The sequence below is a fragment of the Arachis duranensis genome, chromosome 2 (genome assembly GCF_000817695.3).
Source record: "Arachis duranensis cultivar V14167 chromosome 2, aradu.V14167.gnm2.J7QH, whole genome shotgun sequence".
NCBI classification, from domain to species: domain Eukaryota; kingdom Viridiplantae; phylum Streptophyta; class Magnoliopsida; order Fabales; family Fabaceae; genus Arachis; species Arachis duranensis.
Window position 1 is genome coordinate 64,710,583 of NC_029773.3, and position 9,613 is coordinate 64,720,195.

Sequence of the window (9,613 nt, forward strand, 5' to 3'; positions counted from 1 at the left end):
AATTCATAATTTTAACTAATTATAGAGTCAAATCCTACCTTTGTGAAGCTCAAAATACACACAAGATATCGGAGTGAGGTTTCTCATCGGTCAAATGGAGCGAAAACATCGAAAACTCGGTGGTTCCTCCCGTCCTTTGGTTCGGCCAAACTGATTTCTGGCTGGGACAGCTCCACTTTGCGATTTCACCAAACAAAACTTATGTCATTGGATAGAGGATGAAGATACGGCTACTTCTTTCGAATCTGAATTTTTATAGTGGTCACGAATCTCAAGAAATCGAGCTCAGAAAGTCAAAAAATTAACAAAATCTCCCCTTTTCTCCTTGCATGGCTTCGGCTGTGTGGTAGAGAGAGAAAAAGAGAGAAAGAGAGAGAGAGAGAGAAAGAGAATTTGTGCTTATATAATGTGTAATTATTGACTAATGTCACTTAATTAAATGGGGAAGGCATGCGCATGACATATGGCGCATTAAGTGCTGCGTGTCACAATTTTGAGCTGCTGAGTCAGCGAGGTTAAATTTTTAAATATCTTGGAAGGTAATTAAGGTAATTGGACATGGTAAAAACTCAAATAATTATCTCAAGTGGTGGTATTTAATTAGAATAAAGATTGGGTAAATTACTAATATAAATGACATTAGTAAAGCCAAGCTTTTTAAATCTTCAGACCCAATATCAAGTGACCATCCTTCGTCAAATAAAATTAAATAATAACATAATATTAACATTAGATTATTATTCATTTTATTTAAATATCGTAGAAAAGCTTATCAAAGACGTTATGTGAACAAAACGTAAAACTCGCATATGTGACTCTAACTCAAAAACCAGGATGTTACATTCTACCCTGCTTAAAGAAAATTTTGCACTCAAAGTTTTCTTTACCTGTAAATAGGTGAGGATAGTCTGCTCGTATCTCGTCTTCTAGCTCCCAGGTATGCCCAGCTTCAGCATTGTGTGCCCATGCTACTTTGACCAAAGAAACTGTTTTCCCTTGTTGCGTGATTGCTGGGTATGTTAGATCGTTTCGCAATTGTACTGTCTCGGGTCGCAAGACATAACTCTCATTAGAATTATATTTCTTAAGCTGAGAGACATGGAAAACATAATAAAGGTTGGACAGGAAAGGTGGAAGAGCGATTTGATACGTGACTAGACCGACTCTCCTAAGGATCTAAAAAGGACCAACGTACCTAGGGTTTAGCTTCTTGGTTCTAAGGGTGTGACCTATACCAGTGCTAGGACTCGCTTTTAAGAAAACATGTTCACTCTCCCTAAATTCTAAAGGCTTACGTCTATTATCAGCATAGCTCTTTTGTCAACTCTGTGCCATCTGAATCTTCTCGTGAATCTTCTTGATCTGAGCGGTTGTTTTCTGCACAAAATCCGGACCCAACGCACTATATTTTTCTCCTTGGTGCTAACATGGTGGAAATTGACACCGTCGTCCATAAAGAGCTTCATAGGGTGACATTCCAACACTCTGTTAATAACTATTGTTGTAGGTAAATTCCACCAACGACAATTGCTTGTCCCAGTTTCCCTACTATTCCATTACACATGATCTCAGCATATCTTTTAATGTCTGAATCGTTTGTTCTGATTGCCTATCTGTCTGTGGGTGATAAGCTGTACTTAGATGTAGCTCTATGCCAAAAGCTTTTTGAAAAGCTCCCTAAAACCTTGATGTAAACCTCGGATCTCTGTCGGACACAATTGAAGAAGGTATTCCATGTAGTTGCACCACTTCTTGAATATGCAAACACACAAGCTTTTCCAATGTATAGTTAGTTCTGATCGGAAAAAAATGAGCCGATTTTGTCAATCTGTCCACTATAACCCATATAGCATCATGCCCAGCCGACGTCCTTGGTAATCTCATAACAAAACCCATGGTGATGCTCTCCTATTTCCATTAAGGCACTTCTAAAGGTTGTAGTCTTCCTGAGAATTTCTAATGTTCTACTTAATGTTTTGACAAGTCAGGCATTTAGATACTTATTCCGTCACATCCCTCTTTAGTACCGACCACCAGAACATACTCTTCAAATCTTCATACATCTTAGTCGTGCCCGGATGCATCAAAAATTTACTCTGATTGGCCTCCGTCAAAATCTCTTAAAGCAATCTTCCTTGGTCAGGTACACAAATTCTAATCATAAACCTCCACAATCCGTCATTGTCTTGTTGCACTTCTCCTAGTTTATCCACCTCTAATCTAGCCAATAGTTTCGACATATCTGAATTTCTGAATTGCGCTTGTCGAATGGCTGACTTGAAATCTGAAGTCAAATGTAGATGTGCCATGACGACTTCTTCTGATGTTTCCTTCATTCCCAGCCTCAAATTTGCAAAGATTGAAATTAACTCGTCTTCTTTCATCATCATCCAAGAAATACTCAAACTCTTACGACTTAGAGCATCCGCAACTACGTTTGCCTTTCTTGGATGATAACTCAGCTTGGCTCTGCTATTTTATGTTAAGGTCCTTCTATTTAAAGATGTATTTCAGACTCTTACGATCAGAGAAAACTTCCAACTGAGCCCCATATAAATAATGTCTATATATCTTGAGTGCAAACATCACCGCTGGCAACTCAAGATCATAAGTAGGATAATTCTTCTCGTGGAGTCTCAACTGCCTTGATGCATATACTACCACATTCTTATGTTGCATTAGCACGTATACTAATCCTTTCAAAGAAGCGTCATAGTATACCTCAAAAGGTTCCCTGGAATCTGGTAGTGTCAATACCGGTGCAGTTAGTTTCTCCTTCAGTGTCTCAAAACTTTTTTCACATACTTCTATCCATTCAAACGACATTTCTCTTCGAGTGAGGAGGGTGAGTGGTAGGGCTATCTGAGAGAACCCCTTTATGAATCGCCAAAAATAGACAGCCAAAACTAGAAAATTTTTAATTTTTGTGACTGTCTCAAGCTACTTCCACTGAACCACTACTTCGATCTTTGAGGGATCTACTACTCTTTCTTCTCAAGAAATCATGTGTCCTAAGAATGCCACTTTATTTGTCCAGAATTCACACTTTAACAACTTCACATACAGCTTCTGTTCTCTCAGTATTTGCAATACCATCCTCAGATTTCTTCATCCTCTTCCTCAGTCTTGGAATAAACGAGAATATCATCTATGAACACTACCATAAATTGGTCTAGGTATGGTTGAAAAATATGATTCATGTATTCCAGAATATCGACAGAGCATTAATTAGTCCAAATAACATAATCGTATATTCATAATGACCGTATCACTTTCTAAATGCCGTCTTTGGTATATCTGATTCCTTTACCCAAATCTGATGATAACCGATCACAAATCAATTTTTGAAAATACTGCCGCACCTTTCAGTTGATCCATTAGATCGTCTATTCGAGGATGTGGGTACTTGTTCTTAAATGTAACCATATTCAGCTGTTGGTAGTCTACGCTCAGTCTCATGCCTCTATCATTCTTCTTTACTAGTAATACTTGGGCTCCCCAATGTGACACATTCAAGCGAATAAAACCTTTCTCTAATAGATCTTCAAATTGCTTCTTCAGTTTTGCCAGTTCTAATGGAGACATACGTTAGGGTCATACCGAAATTGGTCGAGCTCCAGGTACTAAGTTGATGCTGAACTCAATCTCTCTTTGAGGAGGAAACTTGGGTATGTCTTCTGGAAACACGTCGGAAAAATCTCATACCACTCGGATCTGTTCCAGGTTTACTTCGCCGACACTCAAGCTAGCCGTTAATAGAACATTCCCCTCACATTCACTCCCGTTATAGGTAACTCTAACAGAATCAAGGTTAAAACATGAGAAACTACTGATCCAGTACGCATATTATCAGAAGGAAAGATAACAGTTTTATCAAAATAGTCAAGAAGAATATGATTCTTAGATAACCAATCATGCCCTAAGATAATGTCTAAACCAAACAAAGGTAAAAAGAATAGGTCATGCAAGAAAGATCTACCTTCAATACTGAAGGCTACCTGTCAACAAACAAGGTTGGTTAATGCTTTATGTGAGGTTGGTGTATTGAAAACTAGGTCAAAACTCAATTTAGAGAAAATTAATCCCAAATCACGCGCAACAGTTAATGAAATAAAAGAATGTGATGCGCCAGAATCATACAGTACAATTAAGGAACGAGTCTTGACATAACACTGACCTTGGAGCAAGGAATCAGAACTAGTAGCATCATCGGCCGACATAGCGAACACTCACCCTTATTGTAATGCTCTAGCAATATCTCGATTAGGCTTCTTCGGCCAATCCTTCGCAATGTGTTTTGCTTCTCCGCAAACAAAACAAGCATGTGCCTTGAACTGGCATGGCCTACGAAGATGATCCTTTTCGCACTACCTACATAACCGATCCATACGACCTTGCTATGGTTTCTTGCCAAGGTTCTGCCTCGGTTGTCCTCCATTCCCAAAAGTCGATCTACCAGAGGCATTTCCAACTCATTGATTACCACATTGAGATACTCCAGGATTCTTGAAAGGCACTCTTTGTTGAAATACAGGTTGGTAAAAGTTGTTAGTGTTCCTTTGTCACAAATTTTGACAACCCCTTCTCATTGCCGCCATCTTTTTCTCATAGTCTTCCGTAAGCTTGCTCTTATTGACGAGTTTTGTGAAATTCTGATGCTCTAAAGGCTTTAAAAAGTGCATCAGCTCATCGCGAAGTCCTCTTTCATACTTTAGACATTTCCATTCTTCCATACTATCAGGATCTCCTTTGCAGATACTGACATGTTTCCTTGACTCAATTGCATAAACTCCATCTCATTAGCTTCATGAACAGACTTCGGAAAGTATTTCTTATAAAACTCTTCGTTGAAATCTTCCTAAATAATCTCCCTTATGTCTTGCCGCCACAACCTCTGCACTCCATGCCATCAGTACTTAGCCTCTCCTTCCAACATATATAACAAACTGCACTTCAGGTACTTGCTATGCCCTCAACGACTTCTCTATTGCTTGAAATTAGTTGTCTGCCTCAGTTGGCACAAGCATCCCCCTGAACTTGGGTAGGTTCACCTTTTGGAATGTCTCTAGAGTCATCGGCTTGTCATTGTTCTCCACACTTCCAGCGCCGTTACCATCCTCCATATGTACCCCACTGCTAGACCCGTTACACTCGCTATACATATCTTTTAAACGTTCAATTGCTCGAACAGTAGTAGTCGCTATTTCTCGTATAGCCTTAGCCATGGTGTTTACTGTCGCCATAAAGGCATCGGGATCGTGCGTTAGAACACCTCTTGGAACCTCACGTCGTCTATCGTGACCTCGTCCCGCGTCGCCATCTAGACACTGTTCACACGCAACAATCAACGTTAAGGTGATTAGTCTTAACATCTCAAGTTTAGTGGGAATAGTTGCTAAAATAGATACACAGTGACAGTCATGCAATCTATATAACAAGGATATCCTATAAGCATGAGACACAACACAGAGTATGCAATAAAAGCATGATTCAGTCCATTCCTCCATGCATGAAGTCAAAAGGATGGTGGACAGAATTGGGATGTAACCACGACATTGGAAAAGCATACGGTACATCAGGATCAAAGAGGGGGTGAAGCTAGTGAGTGCTGAAAAGAATGATCTCTAACTACGTACTTACGGACTCGAGGCTCTGGGGCCACTACATAGAAGTTGTGAAGGACAGGATCCTCGTACACATAAGGCTACTTGAACTCATAGAAAATAACACCCATCTCCATCTGAAGGGGGTAGGAAGATAAGGGTTAAGAATTGGGATTCTTATTAGGGTCGGGGTAAAACAAGTTAAGTTGCTTTTATATATATCGACCACATGTCCCAGATCAATCAGATGACAATAAAAGAACATAGAACAAATAACAATTAAGAGCAAACAGCACATAACATACAACCACAAGAATGAATTCAAAATGCACAAGAAATATGTGCAAACAAGTATGGTGCGTATCTAGCCCTAGTGCAGGTAATGAGCTCATCTGTTGGTTTTTTACCCACGCCCGACATTACATTCTTACAGACATTGTCTCTCATTGCCATCGCTTCAGGATATAGTGTCCGGTACACTCTTGGGTTATAGCACCCGCATGCTCTTGGGCTATTTAAATCGATAACAAGAAAAGTCATTGGTGTTTCCTTTCCAAACTTTAATCATCTCATCACATAATCAAATACTATTCAAGATATAATAATTCTTTATCCATAATACCACAATTTCTCCAAAATAATAAACTAAAGCAGAGCGGGTCATGAGATTTATCTTTAGAACCACTTTTTTAAATATCTTAGAGTTATTCTTAAATTCTATAAATACTTTTAAAAATATGCATAAATACGCCCATGGGAATAAAATACATAAATATGCATAAACTTTGAAAAATGGCATATTCTACAAGTTATTTTAATTAAATTGACGTACTTTAAAATTACTGTAAATAACTTTGAACTTTTATAAAAGAGATCCGGTCTTCACTAGTTATTTTATAAATTATTCAAAATATTTTATAAACTTTCAAACATCCAAAACTTTATTAAAAAAAGTATATTGCGCACGGTTCTTCCGTTTTTAAAATAAAACCTTTTTCGTTCAATTAAAATAATATTTTTTTTCAAAACCTTTATTGCAACCCATTATTTTTCTTCAAAAATCAAACTCAATTAATTTCAATAAAATTCAAAATACTCATTTAGTTATAATTAATTCCAAATCAAAATCCGACCGTCAGAACTTAGTTGCATACTATCATATAACTCAGATTTCAGCCAATTATTCAACAACAATATCTCATTGCCTTATTTCTCATTATGACCGAAACATAACAATAAATCCAATAGCAACTTCGCTAAATTTTCAAAGCCAACAATCACATATTTGAGCAACAGACATCAACAGATAATGATTCAACCATATATATCAATTAATTCATAATATTAAAGAGTTAAACCCTACCTCTGTGAAATGGAGAACACACACAAGATACTGGAGGCAGTTTCTGATAGGTCAAATGAAGCAAAAACATCGAGAACTCGGTGGTTCGTCCCCTCCTTTGGTTCGGCCAAACTGGTTCTTGGAAGGAGAAGCTCTACTTTGTGATTTTACCAAACAAAACGCATGTCATGACATAGAGGATGAAGATACGATCACTTCTATCGGATCAGAATTTTTGTGGGGTTACGGATCTCAAGAAATCGAGCTCGAAAAATCGTAAAATTAGCAAATCCTCCCCTTTTCTCCCATGCATGGCTTCGGCTGTGTGGTATATATAGAGAGAAAATTTGTGCTTATATAATGTGTAATTAGCGATTAATGTCACCTAATTAAATGGGGAAGGCATGCGTCGTGACATATGGCGCATTAAGCACTTAGTGTTGTGATTTTGAGTTGCTGAGTCAGCGAGGTTAAATTTTTAAATATCTTGAAAGGTAATTAAAGTAATTGAGCATGGTAAAAACTCAAATAATTATCTCAAATGGTGTTATTTAATTAGAATAAAGATTGGGTAAATTACTAATATAAATGACATTAGTAAAGTCGAACTTTTTAAATCTTCGGGATCCAATATCAAATGACCGTTGTTCATCAAATAAAATTAAATAATAACATAATATTAATATTACATTGTTATTCATTTTATTTAAAGATCACAGAAAAACTTAGCATAAAGATTACGCGAATAAAATGTAAAACTGACACACGCGACTCTAACACGAAATCCAGAATGTTACAAGATGGTTGTGATGAAGCACTGTTAATGGTTGAATAATCAGAATTGCAGGAGAAGCCATGGATCATACATGATTAGCTCGTGATACCACGACAAGAACTTCACTGTTTTAGAATTGCTAGTAGCAAGAGTTCAAGAATTAAAGAATATTTCTTGTTTCTGAAGAAAAAAAATGAAAAATGAATAAGGAAAAGAGCAATGCAACTACTAATCATAGAGAGTAATCAAAATGTTTATAGAATGTGTACAATTGATGACACGTCATTTTAAACGATTTTTAGGACTTATTTTTATTTATTTTTTTAGGTTTTAAATCAAATTTCTTATGTTTTTCAACAAAATTTAATAAATAATAAAATATTTAGAGTTAGAATAGTATTTTTATGTTTTCAGGAGTTTTTTGGCTAAAAACATGCAAGAATCAAAGAAAAAAATTCAAAAACAGGAAAAGCATGGCTTAAGGAGCAAAAACGTGCCCTAAAGAAGATGAAGGAAGCACGCCTGGCAAACCCAACCTCATGCTCCAGCACGCCTAACGGAAGGACCCGACACCCAGCGGAAGGACTCCACACCTGGCGGCCTTGATGCATGCCCGGTGGGCTCCCTTACCATGCTTAGCACGCTCGACGGCCTTCATTATATGCCCAGCAAATTTGTTTCTCCTGGAGTATGATTTTTGGATTTTTTGCTTAATTATCCACATCATTAGAGGCCTTAATTACATCCTAAATATTGAAGACTCTAGCAGATTAATTCTTTATAGAAACATAAGAGATTCGGTTATTAGATTTGATTTGAATTGTTGTTTTGAATTTTGAATTAACAAGTTAGTAATTAGTTAACTTATCTTTTTATCCAAAAGATAAGATTAAGATAGTTATCTTATCGTCCTACATGAAAGATAAGATTAGTTTGAATTTGAATTCTAAAATTATGATATAAATAAGTGAATCTAGTTCACAGAGAGGACAACCAATCTCTTTTCATTGTTTTCTTTTCTTTTCCATGGGTACCTAACCCTTTGTCAAAGGGTTAGGAGCTCTTTTATATTTTCTATGGGTTATTAATCTACATTTATTTTATTTTAAAATTTTGTATTGATCTATTTCATGATTGAGTTATTCGTTCTTCATTCGTATTAGTGGTATCAAAAGGTATGCTAATCTCTTTTGAATATTGTATTATAATTGAAAAATTTGATATTTGAATTAAAGTTTGAAAACTCTTTCACAGGACTCTTTGAATTCGGCTAGGAATATTGGTTCAATTAGTGTGCGACACATGCATGATTTTCAATTACTCTAATTTTGAATAAGTGATATATAATTTGGATTAGAACAACTTTCGAAAATTGTGTTTTTCTTCTGAAGTTTTCATTGGACAGGACTAGGTTGAATATGTGACATGTAGGGGTGGAAATAGGCCAGGCGGCCTGCCAGGGGCCTACAGCCTGGCCTGTGTTTGGCCTGACCTAGCCTGGCCTGATAAGAAATAGGCCCAGGCTCAGGCTATTAAAAAAGCCTATATTCTTTAAAAGGCCAGGCCTAGGCTTTTGAAATAGCCTGTTGGGCCTGTCAGGCCTGTCAGGCCGGCCTGAGCCTGCAAATATATATAGAGAATTTTATTATACTAGTAAAAATGCTATTAGAAGGATTTGAACTTGGGTCTTCTATGTTATAATAATACCTTTATCCACTCAACCATTTGTCTCTTTAATTATATATGTGTATTTTGTATCAATATTATTCATAAATTTATTATTTTATATTTTATAATTTTAAAAATTAAATTATATCTTAAATTTAATTATTATTAAAAAAAATAGGCCTATTAACAGGCTTTAGGCCAGGCCAGATTTAACAACAGGCCAGG